At 39.8% G+C, this 26,859-nt stretch overlaps 1 protein-coding gene and 1 long non-coding RNA gene across 2 annotated transcripts in view; one reads left to right on the top strand and one right to left on the bottom strand.

Annotated features, from left to right (window-relative positions):
• The window catches only part of LOC126374253 (uncharacterized), a 260,701-nt gene extending 251,062 nt beyond the window's left edge, over window positions 1-9,639 (top strand). Inside the window, exon 3 of the long non-coding RNA XR_007567422.1 lies at window positions 9,478-9,639. This is a non-coding gene — a long non-coding RNA (uncharacterized LOC126374253). The remainder of the gene's footprint in view (window positions 1-9,477) is intronic.
• LOC126374216 (uncharacterized) overlaps window positions 1-22,969 on the bottom strand; it is an 83,485-nt gene extending 60,516 nt beyond the window's left edge. The window contains exon 1 of the mRNA XM_050020725.1: window positions 22,541-22,969. The gene's annotated coding sequence lies outside the window, so the exon portion shown is untranslated. The remainder of the gene's footprint in view (window positions 1-22,540) is intronic.
• Window positions 22,970-26,859: the final 3,890 nt, after the last annotated feature.

A 26,859-nucleotide genomic window follows, 5' to 3' on the forward strand; every position in this document is an offset into this window, starting at 1 on the left:
TGTGTAATGTGTGTGTAAAATGTATGTATGTATGTAATGTAAATGTGTATGTATGTATGTATGTAATGTATGTATGTGTGTGTATGTTGTGTGTGTATGTGTGTGTCTTAGTTCTTCCTTTCTAATAAACCAAACCATCTTTTTGACATCCGTCTTGCTTTTTTGTAATTGTTTTAGTGGAAATTTGATATGATATTGTTGTCTTTTTTTTGTGTGTGGCGTCCTTTTATAATAAACTATTTTTATTCTATTCTATTCTACATTATATTTATCTCAGTCTATCAAAATATGGATAGAGGCTGATTCAAGGATGGCTGTGAGATGCGCGAGCGCACTAATATCGGGGTCAGAGAATATGTTAGCATGCTAATTGTGATCGCAAGTGGAAGTCGCTAGCTTTGAATAGGTGTCCGGTGATTTAGGCGATTCTTTCCGGCCAAGTAGTTATAATGCCATATGCCGCATAACATAAGCTCACGACTACATCCCGATTGGGGTAGTCAGAGTTACATCCATCGCAACATGAACTAAGTACCTACACCTCACCGAGGTTTCTGTTAGACCAACGTGATAGGTGAGCCGTATCGCCGTCTATAATGGTCGAACCAGTTGGTTCGTTTGGAGTGTTAGTGAAAAATGCACTTGAGATAAATTAATGGTGCAAGTTCGGCGCTACCCTATTGAGAAGCAAGCCGGTGTAACGCAGGACCACTTTTTTTGACGTGACTTATTGTAGATTTGCCGCAATGGCATGAACTACTTGACCGGACAAATGGGGAGCGCTGAAGGCTCTCATCATCATCATCATCAGCCCATTAACCCACTGCTGGGGCATGGGCCTTCCCTATGGATGAATAGGGAGATCGGGCCTTAAACCATCACGCGGGCCCAGTGCGGATTGATGGTTATTAACGACTGCTAATGCAGCCAGGACCAACGGCTTAACGTGCCTTCAGAAGCACAGAGGAGCTCGAGATGAAAACATTTTTTGTTGTGGTCACCCATCCTATGACCGGCCTTTGCGAAAGTTGCTTAACTTCAACAATCGCAGACCGAGCGCGTTTACCGCTGCCCTACCGAGCTCCTCAAGGCTCTCACCCTGTGCAAAATTTAAGACAACCGGCCTAAGGGTGCCCGGTGAGAATTGGGCGCGAACCTCAGCTCAGGGCGTCGTCTGAGAGGATTGAAACAATTAATCGACCCTAGTGGGTCGAAAGCTACGAATTTTTTTTTTCTATTCTTTTTAATATTTTTTTATTAGTTCTACGGATAAATAATATTTATTCGTAGGTCGAAAGCAATAGGCGCTGAATGTGACAACATGTTCACCGCCAACCGCGTGTCATACGCAGTGATGTTCCGGCAGTAAAAATGCGCAAAACTTACGTAAAAAGAGCTTTATCACTTAGCCTTTAAAAGAAAGAAAAAAATTAAAGAACAACGTCATAATTCAGTGATGGACTTTCCAGGCTGCGTTCCCCAAAAACAATATAGATGGCGTAGCACAGGTTTAACGTGATAATTACCTATATTCTCATTACTCGGGTACATAATTCTCATTCCAAAATACAATGTCATCATCATCACTGGCCACAGCATCTATCGTAGATGATTCTTGCAGCACTTGTGAGTCTACGGGTTCCCGCAGCGCCGCCGATGGCTATAGAGCCCTATAGCAGCGCGGCATTTCTTGCCACATCGTTCGCACACAAAACGCGACTCCACAGGAGGTGGTAAAGCACGACGAAGACTTTTTTGCTTCAGGTTTTCCAGCCAGTCATCGTCATGTCTTGAAGTCCCGACGTTAATATCATGGCGCCATTCAGGTCTCATTTCGGCGTGCTTCTCCCACCCATCCGTCTGAATACCGAAGCTGTTCATGTCCCGCTTGCAGGAGTCCTTAAATCGTAAGGATGGATGCCCTACAGGTCTTTTTACGCCCGCTATCTGGCTCAACATTACTTGACGCGGTATTCTATCAGGGTCCATGCGATGTACGTGACCAAGCCAGCGAAGTCTCCTCTGCTTCAAAAAAAAAATAAAAAAATACAATGTAATCTCCTTATTATCGTGTGGGTTGTGAGGTGGATTACCAACCTCATCAACCCTGGTGTCAGGGTTACTATTGAGCCGCCAAAGGCCCCTGACATGGCTCATATAACGACTACATACTTACATCAGTAAGTAGTAACCGGGACCAACGGCTTAACGTGCCTTCCGAAGCACGGATCATCTTATTAATACAATGTAAATAATAGTTGCTTGATATTTGGATCACATTATGTATAGAATTACGTTGCTACCTATATTGCTTCTTTGATTTTGATTCGCCATCTCTAGTTATGATATGTAATGTATACCTACATTGATTTAAAAGATGTGTTGCTGTTGCAGTTTCTTGTCATTTCTTCTCCTCAGAAATAACACCTTGCGAAATGACGTAGATTCAAAAATGTTAAATTGACCTTCAACAAGTTTATCTATGATAATTACGTTGAATAAATGACTCTGAACGTAGCCTGGAAAGACAGAAAGGGGAAGACCAAGAAGAGCTTACATGGAACAGATTAAAGAGAAGGTTAACGTCGTGTCTTAGAGGAAAGTCAAGGAATTGACCTTTGATAGACTGGGATGGAAAATGCTATACCGACAAGAGCGTGGCTCTTAAATTGATAATGATGAGCCTGGAAAGTTCCTAATCCATTTGTAGCGGACCCAACTAGTTGGCCACCTAGTTCCGCTCACATGCAACAGATGGCGCCACATTCAATAATGCAGTCTTCAAGCAGTCCTGAAACGCGGTATCGAAGTTTTCACGGCAAGACGTATATATACAACTTCCAACACAATACTGTTGGATCGTCGATCCCTAGTCACACTACCAACTTGTGGCTAGCGGGGTACTATGCTCAGTTCGGTACCCCGAAAACATCCTTTGGCGGCAGCACATCCTCGCCGCCAAACATTTGCTTCGATCCTGACATACTTCTCTTGCGACCTCATAAAAACAAAAAAGAAGAAAACTCGCTTGCACCTCATGACTTGCAAACTGCAAGGTACCAGCATCACATTTCGTCAGCTAACGCTTCGGAAGTATGAGGCCGTAGTGGCCATAACACTTATATAATCTGTGGTATTAATGTACAAACTGGTTCTACGATGACACTTCAGTTCTTGACCTCGTAATTTTGATGTCATTGTGTTTTTGTCGGAAGAAAGGTTAGATTATGATAATATTGTTAAAAAATATAGTAAGGGTAAAGTAGTGTGTGTGTAGTGTGTCAGGATCGAAGCAAATGGAATTCTATAGTCTCTGCTTACCCCGGTGGGAAATAGGCGTGAGTTTATGTATGTATGTATGTATATAGTAAGGGAAATTATTTTTTTCTAATTTTTTTGACAAAAGTGAACTTCGATTTTCCTCTTTGTCTCTCATATATTACTTTACATTTTTAAGCTTCAAATAATAATTATAATAACTTTGACTACACCTCAAAATCTACACATTCCTAAGACCCTAAGATAAAAAATTATTACAATTTTTAACATTTATATATAATTAAATTGTTTTTTGGGGAACGCCGATTGGAAAGTCCCTGATGACTTGATATTTATAAAAACTCAATAAAAAAAAATACTATATGACCTCGTTGATGTCTTTTATATGATACACAAGTGTAGCACTTGGGAGGTTATGCATATTACCTACTATTGTTGTTTACCTATTGAATAGTTTTTAAAAGGCTATATTCAAAATCGATTGGAGGTACATAATAGGTAAAGTCAGCCGCTGGTGGTTGAGAAAAGATTTTACATCATTACGCTCGCTCAAATCGTCACGCATCACGCATCATGTTGGTACCTGGAACCTAATAGAAGGCAGCAGTAACTGTCAGTACCATTATTTATTATTTATTTATTTATTTACATTTCACGACTTTACAGTGCAGAGGCGCCAATGCGCCGTGAAACTTTAAATATAAACAATAATATAATTAAACATTATGAAAATTAGGTGTAAACAGTATAAAAACATATTTAATTTTCACACATCATTCATCTTCTCGCAGAACCTCATACACTCGCGACACACATACGTCCACTCACTCACAAAGATCACACTCTGGTGCTGATGCAAGGAGTGCATTAAGCATGTGCACGGCACGGAGGAGTGGCGAGTGTGTGCGCGCCACAGTGCGCGCCGCCGACATGGCCAGCAGCGGGTGGCTGCGCGGCCGCAGGTTGTGTGTGGACACGTTGGGGACGTACAGTCTCACCAGCTGCGTCACCAACTCCGGGCAGTCCGAACCACCGCGTAACGTACGGCAGGCATTTGTTAATAGAGTGTAATCACATTCAGGTGCGGAAGACGGGAGTCCTAGTACGGCTTTGAAATAGACTACTCTCGGCGCCATTCCACTCGCGTCAAACAGAGTACTGCAGGGCATAAGGCAAGAAGGAAACCACTGCCTTATATTTCCCTAAAAAAGTAGCATGGAGAGTGCTACATCGACAAGAGCGAGGATCTTACATACAAATACAATACAAAATACAAAAATATTTATTTGTCTTCCAAAAACCTTTTTCACAAATTGTGGAAGCACACCATTTAAGCAACACATTGCTTGTGCTAGGTGGCCTCGCTCTTCCCAAATTATTATTTATGTTTGTAGACAGTTCTATAGTCTAGGTACCTATTATTATAAAAGTAATTGCGTGCAAGCTGTTATTAAGTAAGTAGCATGGAAAGTACTACACCGACAAGAGCGAGGCGCTTACATGTAAATAATGATGACTATTACACATGTAACAATTACGAGAACAATCATAACGTTACACACAGCACTAACCGCAAAATGTAATGTAATAGGCCGGTTTTGGAATGACCGTGCGTGCACGTGGCTAGTGCACCAAATATTAACGATGCAGGATTTACACAGTACTCCATACGTACGCATCTGTGTTGGAAATAGGAATGTCCTGTTCCAGGGGTTCCCGTTGTAAAAATTCTTTAATTGTAAGGACACCGGCTGCAATTCAATTCAATTCAATTCTGTATTGGTGCAGTCATGTGTACAAAGCTTCTTAAATTACAATACAATACAATACAAATACACTTTATTGCACCAAAATAAAAAGAAATAATTACAAAAAGAAAAAAAAATTAAATAAAAAAATCACATAAAAAAATAATAATAATAATAATTAATAATTATTAAAATTAAAATAATAATAATTATTATTATTATTTATTAATTATTTTTTAATAATTATTTTATTAAATTAATTATTTACCACTTACAACATGACACCCCGTCGATGCTTTTCTTTTTGAAATTGTTATTTGTTGTTAATTGTTATCTTCATATAGGTTAGAAATAAAAATAAATAAAAAATAAAAATGTTTATTACTCTCACCACAAAAATGTACAACTTCGTGCTGTCTTAGCTTAGAACATAAAATTTTGTGGGAGCTGGTTCTTGTTAAAGGCTTTACGCCTGTGCTACAAGTAACCAGGCCCCATGCCTTGGATATAAATCTTTGTATGTTTCTTGTGTCTGTTTTATTGTGTACAAACAAATAAATAAATAAATAAATGATGAATTGTAGCGTTGACAGCGACTTTCCGAACGGCGACCCGCGCTACGGCGACTCTCTTTACGGCGAGTGGCCTTATTTTCTAAGGTTACAAAAAGAAACATATACTATGGTGAAAATTGAGAAAAAAAAAGTGAAAATAAAGTAAAAAGTAGTAGTAGTAAGTAGTAAAAGTAGTAAGTAGTAGTAGTAGTAAGTATATCTTTGTTTAGAGATAAGCTTGCCTGTACTATCTGTTTTCTTTGTATGTTTCTTGTGTCTGTTTCATTGTGTACAAATAAATAAATAAATAATAATAAATAAAAACGGTTGAATCAGTTTTAGTTAAACTAGACTTAAAATTAAATTAAAAACTAAAACAGTATCACTGTGTGTGTGTGTGTGCGTTTGTGTGTGTTATATGAGTGAGTGTAAAGTGAGTATAAAGCTTGTTTTACATAAGTTATGCGCCTTTTGACTGCCGGGAACTTTCCTAAAATGGAAATATTCCCGAGAACGACATATCACTGGTGGGCAGGTCAATAAGAATAGTCGGAAATCCGATGGCATACCTATTTGCCTTTGTTGGGGTCTGCGGTTGGTCGTAATCTAATAAATATAGTACCGGCGAGCTTTGGGAAGTCTCTGATGAGAGTGGTAGAAGCGAAAGTGGTCAGGATCGTAGTAAGTGGAATTCTGTGTTCTCTGCCTACCCCAACGGGAAATCGACGGGATCTTATGTACTTATATAAAAAAAATCAGTTTAAAGAACTTTATTCTCATAACATATACATAGTCACTTAACATGAGAACTAAATGTTTTTACAAAATATAGATAAAGTGCCGTTGAGCAGGCAGACAAGGTATGCATATAAAAACTTACCAAAAACAAGAAATACATCGCTTTGATACGTTGTTTACAAGTGTGAGTGAAGTATGACTACCTATCGCTCATCGACAAACTAGTTAAAGGAAAATTTAGCCTCTCCTGATCCCGAAGAACAATATAATGTACTTATTGTGTGGGTACTTAGTTAATCATGCATCGTACCTATGACTACCCCGATTGGGAACATAATCGTGAACTTAATAGGCATGCTATTTGTGTACATTATTCGCCATTATAAACGCACCGTAATAAGCGACGCGTGCGCACCAAAGGCATGCGACTGCGCTGCATTATATAACAACACACAAAAACTATAATTATGTACAGGTTTGAGTTACAGCTCCAAAGACGTAATGTCTGACAAGAATGTGGCATTATTATGGATAATTTTGAGTCTCGTTATGTATCGCGGCATCACCCTTCCGGGGTGGACAGAGAGACAGGAGGGCATCGATTTGAACACTATTCGATTTTTCATAAAATTAAATAATGCTTCCTGGACCGAATGTAAAATACTAGACGTCAAATTTCCTCTTTATGAGTGTGAATTCTCATTTGGATCTTAATATTGATATCATTTGGTCTCATATTTGCGTGCGGTTAAAGGCAATAGGCTCACCTTCATCATTAGACAGTAGTTGGGTTAGGTTAGGTACAGCTAAGCGGTTTGCGAATGTGTTCCTCGCAAACTGCTTAACAAGGAGTGTTCACGTGTGGCACATTCACACGCACCAGAGCAGGGTCTGGAAACGGACGAGCACCGACGAGTTTGCGGACGAATGCTCGCGCGCCCCCGCGTCCCGTCAAATGGTGCAGGCAGGAACACCGTTGGGTTTTAGTGGGTATACCGGGTGGCAACACCCGGGGAGTCCCACATAACCACGTCGTCCCCCCGGGCGGCGTGGTATGCGTAACGCATTTCCCAACGTAAAAAAAAAAAAAAAAGGTTAGGTACAGCTAATAGCCGGGACCAACTGCCTCCGAAGCACGGAATCTTGTTACTTTTCTGGACAAGCAGGTGATTCAAGCCTGTAATGTCCTTACCAAACAAAGGACAGTCACAAAATGATTTCGACAATGTCCCTATCGGGAATCGAACCCGGACCTCCAGATCGTGAGCTCAACGTTACCACTAGAACAAGGAGGCTGTCCCCCCCCCCCCCTTATATGTATGTCACAAAACTATAAAAACAATATTTTCAGGTTAAATCAACAAGACCGCAACCTCCTTAGGTTGCAACGTCAACCACAACAAAGCTAAACATTACGTAGCATGACGAACGCACAGTATGACGAACATTGGCATAATTCGGCGCCTGCGCAGACAATGAGGAGAAAGTTGCGTGCGCGACGACTGGACGGCTGTATGCTGTATGTGGTCGCGAACCATATTACATAGATATATATATTAACACAGGCTCGTTATCCCTGATGAGGTGGGCAGAGATACTTAATCAATAGACAACTTCTGCTTAAGCCGTTGGTCCCGGTTACTACTTACTGATGTAAGTATGAGTCACGTCACGGGCCTTTGGTGGCTCAATAGTAACCCTGATACCCTGGTATCAACTCTGGTTGATGATGTTGGCAATCCCACAGGATAGAAGAAGAAGAATAGATAACTTCGTCCTAAGGTGCATATAAATATGCAGTGTGAACAAAATATATCAAGAGCAATGTTGGTTTTGAAAATGAATTGCTTCTATACGGCCTTTTAGCGTCTAAATGTGGTGTGATACCAACCGGCAGTTATCCCTGTGTACTATGGGAGTGCACCCAAAGACCTTTGTCCGGCCACGTAGTTAATGCCATCTGCGGCAAATGTACAATAAGTCACGTCAAAAAAAAAACACCCAAAGACAAACCCCAGTCAGAGACAGTCGCTCGACGCTCGCCAAGTGTGAATGGGCCCTGATCTGAACCTTACTGAATCCTGGGGTGTCAAAATGACCACATCGAAGCAATTCATCTAAGAAAGCAATATTGCTATTTTACATTTGTTTGCATTGCGCACTTGTTTTTATATGCGTAAATGTCAAATTGCAATATTGCTTTCTTAGACGAATTGCTTCGATGTGGCCGAAACGTGGGCGCACGTTTTCACATAAAATTGGCTATACGAGCCACCACAGAGCACACCAGAGAGCAGACTTTCCAAGCTCTTGAATGACAACCGTCAATGAATCCACCAGCTGCTGTCGCTGTAGTCGAAATCGACTGTGAAGCATCATCATCATCAATATCAACTCTATATTATATGACTTATTGTAGATTTGCCGCAAAAGGCAATGTTGCTTTCTTAGATAAATTGCTCCGATGTGGCCATTTTAACCCCCCTGATCTCTTGTGGCATACACCGGCCTACTCTGACGCAACCGCCGGCACTTTCCTCCGATTACGGCACATTATGCACGCGACATTGAAACCGACTGACCGCGATTCTTTCACCTCGTACTACACACTACCAGCTATACTTGTGTTGCCCAACTGTGGGCAGTGTTTTATTAAGGTGTATCTTTAACCCATTCACGGACGGAGACCATGGGTCATTGATGGTTCATAATAGGTAGTATGACACTCTGGAATCGGAACGTCATTAGACGTTCTGTCCTTGAAAGTCAATCTCAATCAAAATCAGGAATTTCAAGAATACTCTTTTTTTGACATGACTTATTGTAGACTACTTGGTCGGACAAATGGGCGCAGAGGGCTCTCACCCGGTACATTTAAGACAACAGGCCTGATGGTGCCTAGTAGGGCGCGAACGTCGGCTCAAAGCGTCGTCTAGTGAGTCGATAGCGATAAGCGCTGAATGAGGGAAATCGTCGACCACGACGGCGCGATCGGGGTTCTGAAACTATACATACATACATAAACAGCCTATATACGTCCCACTGCTGGGGACAGGCTTCCCCTCAATCAACCGGAGGGGATATGGAGCATACTTCACCACGCTGCTCCACTGCGGGTTGGTGAAGGTGTTTTTACGGCTAATAGCCGGGACCAACAGCTTAACGTGCCCTCCGAAGCACGGAATCATCTTACTTTTTCAGACAATCAGGTGATTCAAGCCTGAAAAGTCCTTACCAAACAAAGGACAGTCTCACAAAGTGATTTCGACCATGTCCCCATCGGGAATCGAACCCGGACCTCCAGATCGTGAGCCTGACGCTCTAACCACTAGACCACGAAGGCTGAAACTATATAGCCTGTCAATTGTCCGTTCTTTTCCTTTTCGGGGATAAGAAAATGTCAGATAATAATTTAAAATAAAAAGAGATGGTGTGTTCAAGAATCAGCATCAATACTTATCTTCTACTTGAACATTAAATTCTTACAATTTTCTCTATTGCAACATTAACGATGGCGGAAGATAAACATTATAGCAATCATCGATTCGAAGTATTGATTGAGATTATTACGTATATAATTCACATTTTATTTTATTCACATTATTGGCAAGTAGTATTATTATATTAACTCACATCATCTGCCTATCATTATCCCATTTTTCACAGGGTCCGCTTACCTAACCTGAACATTTTGACAGGTCTACTTGAATGGCGGTAGTAACCGCAGCACCATCGCATCACTTAATTCGCGGTCGGCACACGTGCCCTCGCTGCGCGCGGGAGTTCACTGTGAAGATAGGCTACATAAGCCATCTTCGGGCGCATCAGCATCGTGCCGACTAGGAGTCGAAATGGTCGTCATGGCCGAAATCGATCGGAGGTCATCATCATCATCATGCCATAGATCTCAGACCTCCAGTCACGTCGATAAAAAAGACCAGCACAGAAGCAGAGCCAGTTATTCCAGTATCTCATATTATAATTAGTATCCCACACTATGAGGTATTGGTATTCGTGTGCTTAAATTAATTATCTATGCAAGTCCATCTCACGATACTGATCTGTCTTGGCAGACTGGACAGAAGACATCTTATCTCGCTGAAACGCACATGCAACAGTTACAACACTAGACCTTGCAATTTTTGGCACCACGTACCTTTAGTGATGCGAATGCAAATGCGAATTTATCGACAGTTTTATTTAAAAGACAAAAAAGGAAAATAGGTAAGTAGGTATTTATTATTAGAGGACACCACAATACAAATACAAAAAAAAATCAGAAAAAGAATACACTAAATTACATATTAACAGATACGTAAAAGAAAACAATAAATAAAATATAAAATATTATGATACCCCGCTTCGGAAAGTACTTTAAGCCATTGGTCCTGGGCTACTAGCCCAAAAAATTAACCTTTCATTTTTAAAAAAATCCGTAAGCATTCATGATTATTCATTAGCTCAATAAAAACGTAATGAGGAGAGCTTTTCATTTATCGCTTATAAAACTTACTCATTCACCATACAAAATCAATGTCTAGTGTTAGGCACTAAACGACACTAATAGAGAAGCAATGATGACCATTTCAACTTTACATACGGCGAGTAACCGACTATTTTGATACGTACGATTCATTCGATATCGATATATTATGAGGTACTGGCCAATCGCCTCTCTATAATTGACTATGCATGTTTTGCGAAACGCACCCACTTCAAAACATCTTTACTTGTTACTAATTCACAAATTCTTGTAAGTATAATGTTTTATAAATAAATAAAACTGATTGCTCTTATGTGTAAAAAGTTCTTGAAGTTTTATGATTGCACGTAACATTGCGTGTAAAGGAAAGGAGTAAGTACTTATACTTACTTGGAAAAATCTAAAAATGAATAGGCAACGTTCAAATGTCTACAGGGTGTTAGTGACATCGTGACGAATACTAAGGGGGATGATTCAGACCATGAATCTGAGTTAATATCTGGTGAATTTTCGGATGTGTTTGTTTACTGTGTTTACTTAGATGACTAGAAGAAGCGAAAGTGGTCTATCAGGATCACAGTTAGTGGAATTCCGTGGTATCTGCCTACGCCTACGGGAAATAGGCGTGGTCGTGGTATGTAATTATACAGGGCATTAATAACATCACAACGAAAACTCTGAGGGATGATTCAGGCCATGATTCTGAGTTAACATCAGGTGAAATTTTCCGTCGCAAACTACCCAAGTACCCAATAGGCTACTTAACAACCTAGTCAAATGAGATACTTTTTACGAAACGTCAAAACGATAGTTTTCTATGAAGTTTGTTTGGAAATACTGTCCTCCATAAAAGCGGTCATCAATAAAAGCGGTCTGAGATATCCTGATATCACCGCCGTATTTATAGGGAGTAACAATGAAACGTCTATTACGGATCACGCCATTTATTCCACCGAATTGTCGGTAGCTCGCAAAACATATATAAATAAGTACCTGCAATATCATTATAAAATATACTACACTCTTCCACAACAAATCAACATTAAAATTATGTAATAATAACTCACAACATTACTTGATCTGGTTGACATAATCAACCAAGATAAAAACATTGCAATAAGTATAAAATTATAAAAACAACCATTCTCGGTGGGCTAAATTATATTGTCACCTATTACAATTATTATATGATCGAACTGTAACATGCAATAATTGGATACTTAATCTTTCTACTAGTTACAAAAATAAGAATTTACGCAGATACCATGCTCTTCTGTTTACATTCCATATTTTCTCTTCCACAACAAAATCATGCAATCTAATTGATGGTGGTTGGTATGCATAATCATTATTCTGGCGTTAGGTGTTTAATTTTATATGTTTAAACGTTTCGGAGGTTTAATTAGCCGACCCGATCGAGTACGATGCAAATTCGGTTGTGGCTGAGGATGTACGGGTACAGTGTCGCTGGGTGGCGTCCCGTATTCTTCCGTGTCGGCGTCGGGCAGCGCGGCGCTGTTGCGGTGCTGCTGCTGCTCGCGCGCTGGCGATGTGAGCGGCGCGGGGGAGGGCAGCGAGTTGCCGCCGGCGCGAGGCTGAGATGACTCACCCACATCGTACATATCGTACGACCACGTGTGTGTACCTACTGGGTTATCTTTTTCTTCATATGTACTCGCATCTATTAATTGATTTGCATGGCGCCTCCAAACTAAACTAGTCTCGGCTACCCTTACGTCGTAAAGGACCTTACCTTTCCTATTGATTATCGATCCCAAAACCCACTTTGGTTTTTGTGGTTTATCGCGATAATCTCTGGCCCACACTTTAGTGTTAATTGGAAACGTTTTTTCTTTTCCGCCGAAATTCTTTTTTTGCGTATTTTGTTTCGCACGTACTCGATCGTATAAACCACTATTTGTTAATGCCGTACTTGTTGACTCAGTGGTTACTAAATCGAGTTTGCAGCGTAGATTTCTACCATACATTAGGTAAGCAGGAGACAAACCTGTTGTACAATGTGGCGAATTCCTATAATGAAATAAATAATTATTTAATATGTTATTTATTTCCTTAGCCTTGCCATCTTTTATTGCATGTTTAATGAAGCGTTTACACGTCTTCACTGCATTTTCCGCGAGTCCATTACTCTGTGGGGAATAAGCTGAGGTTAAAATGTGTCTAATGCCGTTCAAATGGCAAAAATGGGTAAAATCTGTCGAAACAAAAGTTTTTGCGTTGTCTGTTACTATATTTTGGGGTAGTCCGAAGTAGTTAAATATTGTTTGTAATTTGCTAATAAGCATTTGACTCGACAAATTAGGCACCTCGACACATTCCAGCCACTTGCTATGTGCGTCTATTAACACCAGGTACATTTTTCCATAAAGGGGGCCGAGATAATCTAAATGTACTCTTTCAAAAACGCTACTAGGCCATTCCCAATATTCCATTACGGTTTTAGGCGGCGTCGCCCTGTTTGCGATGCACCTATCGCAGTTTGAGGTAATCTTTTCTATATCACTGTCGATACCAGGATACCAGAAACGTTCTCGCGCGATCATTTTCATTTTAATGATGCCTAAATGAGCTGCGTGCAGCTCGCGCAATACCGCCGGTCGGTACACGGCGGGCACTACAACACGATGGCCACGAAGCACACAGCCTTTGTCGACGTGCAGCTCGTGTTGACAGCGTTTATAAGCCAGCAGATCTGGACGTACTCTTTTGGGCCACCCACGGGTGACATACACCAGTACTTGCTTGAGGGTCGAGTCCGCTACCGTCGCGGCGCTCAACTCACTGAGCGATGCGGGCAGCGGGGCGCCCGACGTCGCCAGCGCATTTATGTAACTAACGACGTTATCGCTGTCAATTACAGCGGTCCCCGAGTCAACAGGGCAACGACTCAAATAGTCGGCAACATTTTTTTCGCTTCGTACAAATTCTATTTTGTAATTATAAGCTGCGAGAAATAAAGCATAGCGTTGTAGTCTCGCCTCTGTCATTTGAGGAATGCCCTTAGTTGGAGAAAATATAGACATAAGAGGCTTATGGTCAGTCCTCAAAATAAATGGTTGTTGACGCCCGTACAAGTACTGGTGGTATTTTTTAATTCCATAAACGATCGCGGTAGCTTCCTTTTGAATTTGGCTGTAGCCGCGTTCACTTTTACACAAGGACCTAGATGCGTAGCTGAGCGGTCGTTCGCTGCCGTCGACGGCGCGCACGGCCAGCACGGCGCCCAGCCCGGCCGGCGCTGCGTCCACCGTCAGCACCAGCTGCGCCTGTGGATCGTAGTGCGCCAGCACACGCTCGGAACTCAACTCCGCCTTCACCGCTTCGAAGGCGCGTTGATGCTCTTCCGCCCATGCCCATTTTATATCCTTTCGCAACAAGCTGTGTAAGGGCTCCAAAATCACTGAGGCCTGTGGTATAAAGTTGCGATAGAAATTAATAAGCCCCAAAAACGATTTGAGCTCTTTCGCATTATTGGGCGCAGTGGTTTGCATAATTGCCTTTATTTTATCTGGATTCTTGTGTATGCCACCGTGATCGATGATATATCCTAAGTACTCCACCTTGTCTTGAAAGAAAGAACACTTGGACCGTTGGAGCATCAGGCCCGCGTCCTGCAGGCGGCCGAGCACCTGGTGTACTCGCCGCCAGTGCAGCTCGCGTGTGGGCGCGGCTATCAGTACGTCGTCTAGGAAGCATTCCACACCCTCAATACCGTGCAGCAGCTGTACCATAGCGCGCTGGAACAGGGCGGGCGCATTTGCTAACCCGAACACAAGCCGAGTATACTTAAATAAACCCTTGTGGGTGTTAATACACGTTAAATCTTGTGCTGCGTCTTCCAATATAAATTGATTATAACTATTCGACAAATCGATTTTACTAAAATAGCGACAATCATGCAAGGAAGCGCACAATTCGCTTATTGTCGGTAATGGATATGAATCTACTATTAAATCTTTATTTATGGTGACGGAGTAATCGCCGCAAATACGCACATCGTTATTTTTCTTTAAAACTGCGACGATCGGCGATGCATATTTAGAATAAGAAACCGGTTTCAAGATACCTACGTGCACTAATCTATCGAGTTCGTCACTGACCTTTTGCTTTAATGCAAACGGTACTGGTCTCGCTTTATAAAACTTCGGAGTTGCACCTTCCCTTAAATGTAATGACAGTTTATACTTATTAAAAGTTCCTAACTTTCCCGAAAATAAATCACTATACTGGTTTAATACTAATTCCTTATCGTTTTCTGAACAATAATTTAGCGCGACTAATGCCAAATTAAATTTTGCCATAAAATCCCTACCCAGTAACGACACTGCACCTTTTTCTACTACATAAAAGTTTATGTCTAGCGTAACGCCCTCGTAACTGACCGGTAAGGTGCACATTCCGATAGGAGAAACAACATCCCCGTTGTAAGTACGTAAAGATTTATTTGACTCACCCAGGGTCGCGGACTTTGAAAAATACTTGCGCCAAAGCGTGGCCGGAAGCGCCGACACCGCGCTGCCCGAATCCACCTCCATGCTGAGCGGCACCGCGCACTTGCCGACACGCACCTGCACCGTCAGGGGCTTTTCGTCCGAGCAACGAATGTTATTTATCGGCGAATAGTCTTCGTTCACCTCGTCATCGCTAGCATCGCAGATATAATGATTATGCAAACCTCCCTTGTTTTTGTTACGGTCTCTAAAATTTGCACCACCTTTTTTCACTTCTTTACTCGTACACATTCGCTTTAGATGTCCCTTGACCCCACAATTATCACACACTAAATGACGATAACCACATTCGACCGGAGGATGTGACCTCGCGCCGCATACGGAGCACCTCTCGTGCGCGGGGCCGCGCTGCGCGCGCCGCTGGTCCCCCCTGAAGCTGCCGCCGCCGGCGGCCCGCCGCACACCCGCATACAGCATAAGCTCGGGCTTCACTGCTGCCGCGCCCGCGCATGCGATACGTTGCGCGCTTTCTACAGCACACGCCAACTCCATCGCTTTTGTAAATTTGAGTTGCGTAGCATCCTCACGATACAATTTCTCTCTAATGGCCGATGAATCAATACCTAATACAAAACGGTCGGTTAAACTCATGTCGAGCGAAGAACCGAACTCACATACTGAAGCCAATCCACGTAAGCGTGCCGCATACTCCATCACTGACTCGTGCTTTTCCTTTCTGGCCGCATAAAATATTTCGCGTTCGGCGTACACACATCTCTTAGGGCCGAAATGTTTGTCTAAAGTACTGACAATAGCTTCGTACGTGGCTAATTCCGGAGTGGTCGGATATAACAGATCTCGAACGAGGCGGTATGACTCCTGCGACATGCAATTCAGAAAAATTGCTCTTCTCTTGATTCCCTTTCCATCGGTCGCATCGTTGATGTCATTAGCTTGAAAGAAGTTTGTTATCTGAGCCTTATGTACAGGCCACTCGTCGCACTTGCAGTCGAACACCGGCACGGTACCGAAAATTGACATATTTTAACGATAAATGTAATTAACGCGTGGTTTAATCGAAATACTTTCGATATAGCTGCGTCGCCACTGAGATATCCTGATATCACCGCCGTATTTATAGGGAGTAACAATGAAACGTCTATTACGGATCACGCCATTTATTCCACCGAATTGTCGGTAGCTCGCAAAACATATATAAATAAGTACCTGCAATATCATTATAAAATATACTACACGGTCAAACATCGTACTCATCATCATCATCAGCTCATTAACGTCCCCACTGCTGGGGCACGGGCCTTCCTTATGGATGGATTGGGAGAACGGGCCTTAAACCATCACGCGGGCCCAGTGCGGATTGATGGTTATTAACGACTGCTATACGGCCGGGACCAACGGCTTAACGTGCCTTCCGAAGCACGGAGGAGCTCGAGATGAAAACTTTTTTGTGGTCACCCATCCTATGACCAGCCTTTGCGAAAGTTGCTTAACTTCAACAATCGCAGACCGAGCGCGTGAACCGCTGCGCCACCGAGCTCCTCAATCATTGTTACTTACCTAATATATAAATAGAATTCGAAAATGAGTAGAAAAGTAAAATTAGATTGATTTTTGGTCATCTTAGACAGGCTGCTATTTCTAGTATCATCATCATCAGCCGTATGACGCCCACTGCTGGGCATTTCTAGTATAGCATTTTATAATTTATCTTTAACCCAGTCAAATACCCAATTATAATGACGCCTAAGTACATACAATAACTATGCGATGATACACAAAACACTATCTACGGCTTCCTGTCTCTCACACCCAGATATATTCCATAGTTATGAAAACATATGCAATTTCATCTCAGCCTAAAACATCCACAACGCTTACATAACAAGGGATGATATTACACGCCTGTTTCCAGATTCGGAGATCTCTATAAACATTGATCAGGTGTTTAATCCACAAGAGAATTCGTTAGAATTCTTTTTATAAACATACAGACCACTTGCCTGTCTTGACTGGGTCAAAAATATTGAATGCCTACGTAAAAGTACCCAAACTAAAATGATTGAAAATAATACAGCTACCTACCTATCATGTTGATTTAACAGAAAGCCCGGTGAAGTGTTGGTACTTAGTTCGTCTTGCGATGTATGTGTCGCAGGGATATGATAAAAACGGGGATTTGATCAATTCCCTAAGGGATTTGATGAAACAAAATTTGGATGCATTATCAGCTATTTCAAATGATATAATTATGATAAGTAATGGTTCATAATTTCACCACTGTTTACAAATAATTCGCTGGGCTCAGTGACTGAACTTTTGCTCTTTGATTGTATAAGTATTCCTACGCTGCGTTATCCCGCTATATTAATTATATAATATTAAATATCTCCTTTATAGTCAAAGGTTGCCTGGAAGAATTTCTACTTAGCAATAAGGCCGCCTATTCTACTCTTTCTATTTCTTTCGTTTTTTGTAATTCCTGTTTGTACAATAAAGTATTTGTTATGTTATCCTAAATGCTGTATTAGGAAACAGTTCACCATATCAGTTATTCATTTACTCTCATAATCCTGCTGTGTCGTATTTGTTAAATAACAAAGCCATAATTTATTCAGTAATCAAACAACCCTGTCTTCCTCCGTGACGGCGAGTCGTGAAGTTCGCAGGTTTGTGGTGAGGTGCTTGCGCAAGTCTTGTTATTATAGCCCGCAGCTATGAGTAAATACAAGTTTTAGGGTAGTTAGGTAAGTGAATAGCGACTATAGGAATATAATTTATCTAAATTTTGTCCAATACAGACATATTGTACAGGATGTTAGTGACATCGCAACGAATACTGAGGGGGATGATTCAGACCATGGTTTTGACTTGATATCACATGGAATTATCCGTCAAAAAATTCATGATTTTGTACCTTTTTAAATTAAGTTTTTTAAAACCCCTCGGTATTTGTTACTATGTCACTTACACCCACCCTACCCTGTTCACGTACACACGTACAGGTAGCCATACAAGTACGTACGGATGTTAGTGATACCGCATCGAATACTGAGGGGATGATTCAGACCATGATTCTCAGTTGATCAAGTGGAATTTTCATTAAAGTTTCGGAGTTTTTTTTAATTATTTTGAGTTACATACTTTTGCGACGGTAAATTCCACTTGATATTAACTCAGAATCATGGTCTGAATCGTCCACCTCAGTATGCGTTACGATGTCACTCTACTTCTTCTATCGTGTGGGTTGCGAGGTGGATTATCAACCTCATCAACCCTGGTGTCAGAGATTGAGCCGCCAAAGGCCCTTGACATGACTCATGTAACGACTACTTACTTAAATTAGTAAGTAGTAGCCGGAATCAACAGCTTAACTTGGCTACCGAAACACGGATCATCTTACTTTCTAAAAATGAGGTGATCATTCTGTAATGGCCTAACCAAACTAGGGACATAACATATATAAACTGCCTATATACGTCCCACTGCTGGGCACAGGCTTCCCCTCAATCAACCGGAGGGGGTATGGAGCATACTCCACCACGCTGCTCCAATGCGGGTTGATGGAGGTGTTTTTACGGCTAATAGCCGGGACCAACGGCTTAACGTGCCCTCCGAAGCACGGAATCATCTTACTTTTTCGGACAATCAGGTGATTCAAGCCTGAAAAGTCCTTGCCAAACAAAGGACAGTCTCACAAAGTGATTTCGACTATGTCCCCATCGGGAATCGAACCCGGACCTCCAGATCGTGAGCCTAACGCTCTAACCACTAGACTACGGAGGCTGTTTAAATGAATCCATCAAACTAGGGATCATAAAGTAATTTTAGTGATAATGCCCCACCGGACATCAGTAAGTAGTAACCGGGACCAACGGCTTAATATGCCTTCCGAAGCACGATGTCACTAACACCCTGTATATTATATTACTTTCCATCGTTGGCGGTCCTAAATATAAAAAAGTAACAGTTTAAAACTGGCTGCCTAAAAAACCAGAACAATCCAAGCCCACTTACATGGATTCATTTTTATTTTCACTTATCCATCGGCCTTGGTGATATCGGTTTAAGTTTCGCAACCCCGCATTCTGTATACACAGATTATACCAACCAAGTCCTATCCGCGGATTTATCTCCACAAAACCATATTCAGAAACTTTAAAGTAATACAATTGAGCATAATCTTTTAAGCTTTAAGCCTGATGCACACTGAACCGGGAAAGCGGGACTAGCGTCCAGCCCGGAGACTCCATACGCAATCTCGTTCGTAACATAATATATGATACCTTCAATAGGGTCGTGTACTAGGTTCAAGATAAAATATGAAATTTTGATTACTAATAAATAAAGACAGATCTAGAACTAACGAAAAACTTTTTTTTCTATTTGACTTACTTATTTATGAATTTTAATCAAGAAAACCGTAAAATAAATCAAACACGTTTACTTTTTCATACAAATTCCATAGTCATATTTACCCAGGTCTGTGCAGCTAGCATTAAGGTTCTGAATCGGGATAATACTCTACAATAGGCCTTCTGTCCGTTTGTCCTACATTTGAAGATAAGGATTACGACGAAGTGTCTAATAGGTACTTAATATATAATAATATGTTGAGTGTGTTTAATTTTGCCTATTTTTCTTCTTTTTTTCTCTTTTGTGTATATTTTTTTTTTCTGTGTATTTTTTTCTCGCGTCAGATAGAGTACTGCGGGCGGAAGGCAAGGCAACCACTGCCATATTTTTCCCTTAAAAAGTTTCATGCAAAAAAAAGAAAAAAAAGTAGCATGGAGAATGCAACACTGACAAGAGCGTGGCTCTTAAATTAGAGTGTGTGTATATATATATTTTTATTAGCTCCGTTTGTTAACAGTAAGTATTTTATTAACACTAGTCGTGTATTCAATAATTTTTTTTATACTTACAGTGACAGTTTTCTTCAGGGCAAAAGGTTAGTTTCCAACTAGTCATTTCAGTTACTTTTTACTAAACGTCAAAACACGATATGACTATAGAATTTGTATGAAAAAGCAACCTGTGACGTCATAGAAGAACGTGACAAAATGTCGCACTTATTATTACATTTTTCTTTATTTAAATTCATAAATAAGTTGCTTAAATAGAAAAAAAGAAAACATTTTTTGTCACCTTTAGATCTGTGTCACCTTTAGATCTCTCTGTCTTTATTTAGTAATCAGAATTTCATAATTTATGTTTGACCTAGGTAACTACCCAATTACGAAGAAGAAATTATAATAAAGATAGTATCTACTTACGGCAGTTTTAATTAAATTCTCAAATAGTTCCGTATGTCGGTTCCGTTTTACCTTTTTGCTTTAATTTGCGGAACGAACGAGAACCGTAGAGACATCTCTATAGTAATTATTAACGTGGGAGTTTGAAGCTAATTCCCTTATTGAAGTAACATACTTAAATACAGAAACAATACATTTTAAAAAAGATGATAATGATGATGGTGGTAATCGCCTGGAAGAAATTGCTGCAGAGCAATAAGGTCGTCCATTGGTCTCTTCTTCTTCTAATGCTTTTATCCCCTGTTGGAATATAGACCTCGAATAACAGTTTTCCACTCGAACTCCTCGCAGTCTCTGCGGCTTCCACACCATCGCTTCGATTCGCCCATTTTGTACTGTTGCTAAATGTTTTTATAAAATGATTGTTTTTTTTGTGCGCTATAAAGTATATTTGATTTGATTTGAAAGACTTCACGATTCACTCTCTAGCGTTATCCCGTTTCCACAGGGTCCGCTTACCTAACCTGAAGGTTTTACAGGTCCAGATTTTTACGGAAGCGACTGCCTATTTGGCTGTCTAACCCGCAAAGGGAAAACCAGCCAACATAGTTTTAGGTCGCATAGCTCCGAAACGCATATCTCGGAAATTCGGATTTCCTCACGATGATCGATTAAATAGTGTAGACAAATTAATTATTGTTACTATTTTTGTTTTAATATCATTTTTTTGTAATTTCCAGAATGATGTCATATTTTTTGTGATTTTCAGTATTTGTGCCCGGTTTATGGCAATAGGTTCGCCCCTATTACGTGGGATTTAAACATAACCGGCGAAGAGTGTGTGTATATTTTAACAACTATGCCTAGCCTACCCCTTCGGAATACACACGTGATGTTATGTTATTTTTTTAATTACAATAAAGATTTTCCAATCAGTAGGTACCTACCTATGTTAGCCAACTGTTTGCGGTAAGCAAATACGGAAGGAAATCACATGAGAAATTCAATCTTCGGAATTGGCTTCGAGGTGTAAGGCTGAATTCAGTTACGTTTGAGTATTAAACTTTTCACGACACACGATACTATATATATTCTATATATTCCTACTACTACACTCCCACTACACACACAACTACACTACACTACACTTCCTATTACTATTATATTCTACATAGTATCTACATATATATTTCCCTACTTATTCTGTTGTATTTGTGTATAGTTTATTATTTTCTCTGTAGTAGCTATGATTAGGTATTGATAGGTTAATATTAATTATTAAGTATAGTATATCAGAAATCAGAATCAGAAATCCGCCACCAGGCACACTTCAAGACCCCGATACCGACCCCGCCGGCGTGGTCGACGATATCGCTATCGCGTCCACTAGGTTCGATTAATTATTGTTTCAAATATAATCCTCTCAGACGACGCCCTGAGCCGAGGTTCGCACCTGGACACCCTCAGGCCTTTTGCCTTAAATTTTGCACCGAGTCAGCACTCCCCATTTGTCCGGCCAAGTAGTTAATGCCATTTACGGCAAATGTACCATAATACTTATTGTTACATAAATTCTATGTCATCATCATCATCATCATCAGCTGTACGACGCTCACTGCTGGGCATAGGCCTCCCCCAAGGATCTCCACGACGATCGGTCCTGCGCTGCCCGCATCCAAATTCTATGTCTTTTATTACAAAAAAATCTTCATTAAGTATTATTTTACACACAACAATGTAATGTAACAGCTGATACCTATAGCATGCGTGTGTTATAAACGGAACTACATAATAATATTTTATTAGACAACATAAGATTTTATCACAGTAGTAAAGTAAATAAAATGTGATTAAAGAAGACCCGGTTACCATACCAAAACGGTTACGTATTATATTTCGGCCTAGTTCGTGATCTACTAATTATTATTCTTTGGGTCTGTCGGACGAACATCCGAATATACGATAGAAAAAAATTGCAAATAAAAATACTCACTTTTCGACAGATGGTGCCTCGAAAAATATTACTGCACTGAACTCACACATCACACAAACGCACAATAAAAAAATAACACTGCGTTCTACACATTATTATTAACAAAAAAATATCAACACATAAATTTCACACAAAAATTGTATCGAAAAAAACCTCGTAACTATGTAATTTACGAAACAAACGTTCCGGTGAAAAGGCGCGAAAAATTATCGTCAAATCAATTTTCTATTACGAATAACTTTTATTGCTATCTACCTACTTGAATTAATCAAAAACTTTTTATGCGACTTGTAAATTATTGATAAGATTTATAAATAATTTTAGTGTTTAAAATGAGTAGTGGATTTTGAAATGATATTTAAAAGTGTGTCATGCGGGTCGCGCCGGCTGCGTTCGTTTTATTGCGTAAGTCGCGCGCGTGCAGTCACTGTGAGGCAGCCATGGAAACTGAAAGTGGTTTCCCGCCGAAGCGCCGAGCCCCTCCTTGATGCTACCGCAGTTAGGTAATGGCGAATAATTTCCATTAATCCCCATTTGAACCGTACATCCGCTGCTTTTGTTGTTAATGAACGTTCTGTTGACACAGCGTCTCGGGTTATTAAGGTCCAACGCTCAAAATATTCACGAAAATATTCAATGAGGGATGCGGGCAGCGCAGGACCGATCGTCGTGGAGATCCTTGGGGGAGGCCTATGCCCAGCAGTGGGCGTCATACGGCTGATGATGATGATGCTCCATACCCCCTCCGGTTGATTGAGGGAAGACCTGTGCCCAGCAGTGGGACGTTTATAGGCTGTTTATGTTATGTATAGTAAAGGTACTATTCAATATTTCAAATTACAGTAAATGTTACCAACATAGTTTTTTCTAAGATAACGAACAGGTGTTGGATAAATGCGTATTTTCTTTTGTCTAATTTGTATTATCACTGAATGACTGAACTCTACGTACGTACGTGACTTTGATAAGTAAACTAAACAAAAGAAAAATTACGCAGATATTTATTATTTTGGTTTCTTTTTAGCGACGAATCATATCAGTAATTATAATAAATATAATTAAAATAATGTACTTACCTACTTATTTATTTAATCAGAATTTTAAATAAACCAAACATTTTTAAAGTGCGTCCTCTGTGCCAATAGATAAGAGTATTTGTACGAGTAAATTTCGTACCAATGCGTGTTAATTAGCCTGCATAAAAATACGTCCCAGATAGTGAACGTCGAACGACTTAGTCCAATATGTACCTTTCGCAAGATTTTTGCGTAAGGGGCTTTCTACGAAAGAGACCTTTTGCGAAAAGTATAGAATCATAGGAGAGCTTCTCCTTAATAACAATCAAAAACACCTAGCTATACGTTTTTTCTTCGCTTCGCGGTTCTTCGAGTTTTTACCGTCACACGGATCGCTATTGTTGATTCGCCATCCGCTGTGGTTTACTCCCACAAGATTATTTTAAAGCCTAATACACACAGACGTGGTACTGCAAGCGATGAGGACCGGGAGATTGTATTAAACGCCACGTCACGCCGGTCTATACGAATGTGTGTACACAAACTTGACAAACTCGAAAAATACGACAATATCCGCCTCCAAAACGCCCCCGCACTGCCTCTATGTGTATCGGTCTTTACAGGGAAATATGTAATATCATTGTTTACGGTTAACATATCAGTCAGAGAATTACAATCAGACAATACAACGAAAACACTCGGCAGGATGTTTCAGATTGGTGTTTTGGTTACGGAGAGCTTTTGTTTCAGAGTATCAGAAGAGCCATATTGATTTGTTTAAGTACTCGTTGAATATAAGTATATTTCCAATGGAAGGTAGGATTGAAAGTCCACTGTAGATGTCTTGATCACGATATGACGCGGTGAATTAAAAAAAAAGTTGTGTTGTATTTTCATTCGTCATTTGTGTGGTGTGTAAGCGCCAATGCAGTTGGTTAAAACGTTCTCAAAAAAAGTTTGAAATATTTATACTGTTCCCCAATGGAGCAGTGTGGTGGAGTATGCTCCATACCCTCTCCGGTTGATTGAGGGGAGGCTTGTGCCGAGTGGGACATATATAGGCTGTTTATGTTATGTTATATTTATTACCCGATACCCAAATTTATTAACACTTTTGTGTTGCTCTGTCTTAGGTACCTTTATTTGCTATTTCCTAACATAAGAGTACGAATACGTAAGTATATTGAAATAAAAAGGCCAAAAATTTTATTTAACATTTTATTTGTCGAATTGTTGACAAAAAATATCGCTATGTCCATTGATAAATAATTATAATCTTATTTACAATACAACATCATAGTAGTGATGACACCACAACCAATGTATACAGTTTTACATTTTATTTTACTAGCTTTGGTTGTAGTGTGAACACTAGACAAACCTGAGGGAACCCTTGTTACATAATATACTAGTATTCTACATACTAGCCGTAGTATATTAGTTACTTCATGGTACTATACGCATCAATCACCTCGAATCACATTCTACCTGACTTTTGTATAACTGTATAAATAATCATAAAGATTTTCTATTTGATGGATAAATAATTCATATAAATGATACAAATATTCTATTTTTTTATTTTTGATCATGATATTTTATACCATAAGACAATAGTTAAAACGTAAGCTGGCTTTGTAAACGTGGCATCCAAAAGCTTTATCGACGCCCAAGCCACAGCACTTTTTTTTGATGGTGCAGATTAGGGCAACCACCGATTCAACTTTAACTTCATTTGACAGTACTAAAACTAACTCTATCTCTTTCTTGCTGTTATTGTAACTGAAGGACGGCAATACTTGCCATCTTTCTGTAATGTAAGTCAGTGGCAAAACAGACTAGTAACTTTGAACACCTCTATCCAAAACAAACACAATTATTATCATAACACGGTCCCCTCGCAGACTGAACCATCTCTCTATAGTTTACAACTACTAACGTCTCTTATTAATATCAGGTTACACAATTACTTTATAACACGAGATTGTCATCTTCAAACTAATCCATAAAAAATATACAAATTCAGAATATAAAAAGACATATAACAGATATGATAAAGAACACAATTTCGAGATATCGAAATAAAGAGGAACATATTTTTTTTTTAGTGCAGCCATTGGCTTGACAACAAATTGCATCGTACTTGCAAATTAATTAGCCATTTCATAAAACTGCTTATTACTCATTAACAAGTCGAATATGACAATACTGGCCAGTATACTCGTAATTGGACGAATTCATCAAAATTTTTAAAACAGTGTTATATTTCAAACAGTCGTACGAAATGGAATCCTGAGTATCTTTTGATAAAGAATGTCTTAGCTGTTTATGTTTCGACGGCACTTTAAAAAAAAAAGAAGTTGAAGATTTCGTTAAAAATGTAAATTACAATTGTCACTTTTCAAATTGAGAACTCTCAAATTACTTCGCTAAAAGACACTCAGATTTAATAAGTTTTCATTGCACTGAATAAGAGTAAGGCAGGATATTGTTCTTTCTTTCGTCGTTAACATTTCAATATTGGCAAGAAGCATTTTTTTATGCATAATGTGGACAACAGAAATCACTCTGTTTTAAAAGCTATAATTTGTAATTGCAAGGGGCTTTTGTATAAGCTTCTAATGAATTTGAAAAGGCTTTCGACGAGATAAGATTACCAAAACCATCGCATTTCCTTTAAAATTATCATCTACTTTTTATTATAAGTTCGATTTCATTAAACTCCTGGGTTTTTTTTTTACGTTAAGTAAAAACTTACATGAGCTGATTTATCTAATAATTGTTTCCATGGCTACTATATTCAGTGCATAAAACTAGATATGTAATGTATTTAGCAACTTTGGAACTAAAGTGTACTTTGTAATGTTAATAAGAACTAGCTTAAAATAACTTGGCACAAAGTTACTATTATATTTCTTTTATATTATTGGATGATATACAATATTCGTACATGATACTTTGAATGTTTTAAAAACTGTATAATCAAGATTATCGGATCAGTAATCGGTCACACCGAATGTGATCACCGCAAAAAATACCACACTAACTTTAAAATCACAATATCAAGCATTTTTGACCAAGATCAGCGGCGAGGCGAGCACTTTCTAATAACACTGAAAAAATAACTTTAATACGATTCTCGTGAAGTGCAATATTATTCGACAACGCCAAGCTACTCGCGTTGGCTCGATTCACCGCGAGCCGATATTTGGGACGGAGAAGTTTGCACTTTATGAAAATGGTGATAAAGTTAATTTTTCAGTGTTATCAGAAAGTTCTCACTTCGTTGCAGCGCTTGGTGGT

The sequence above is a fragment of the Pectinophora gossypiella genome, chromosome 17, assembly GCF_024362695.1.
Source record: "Pectinophora gossypiella chromosome 17, ilPecGoss1.1, whole genome shotgun sequence".
NCBI classification, from domain to species: Eukaryota; Metazoa; Arthropoda; class Insecta; order Lepidoptera; family Gelechiidae; genus Pectinophora; species Pectinophora gossypiella.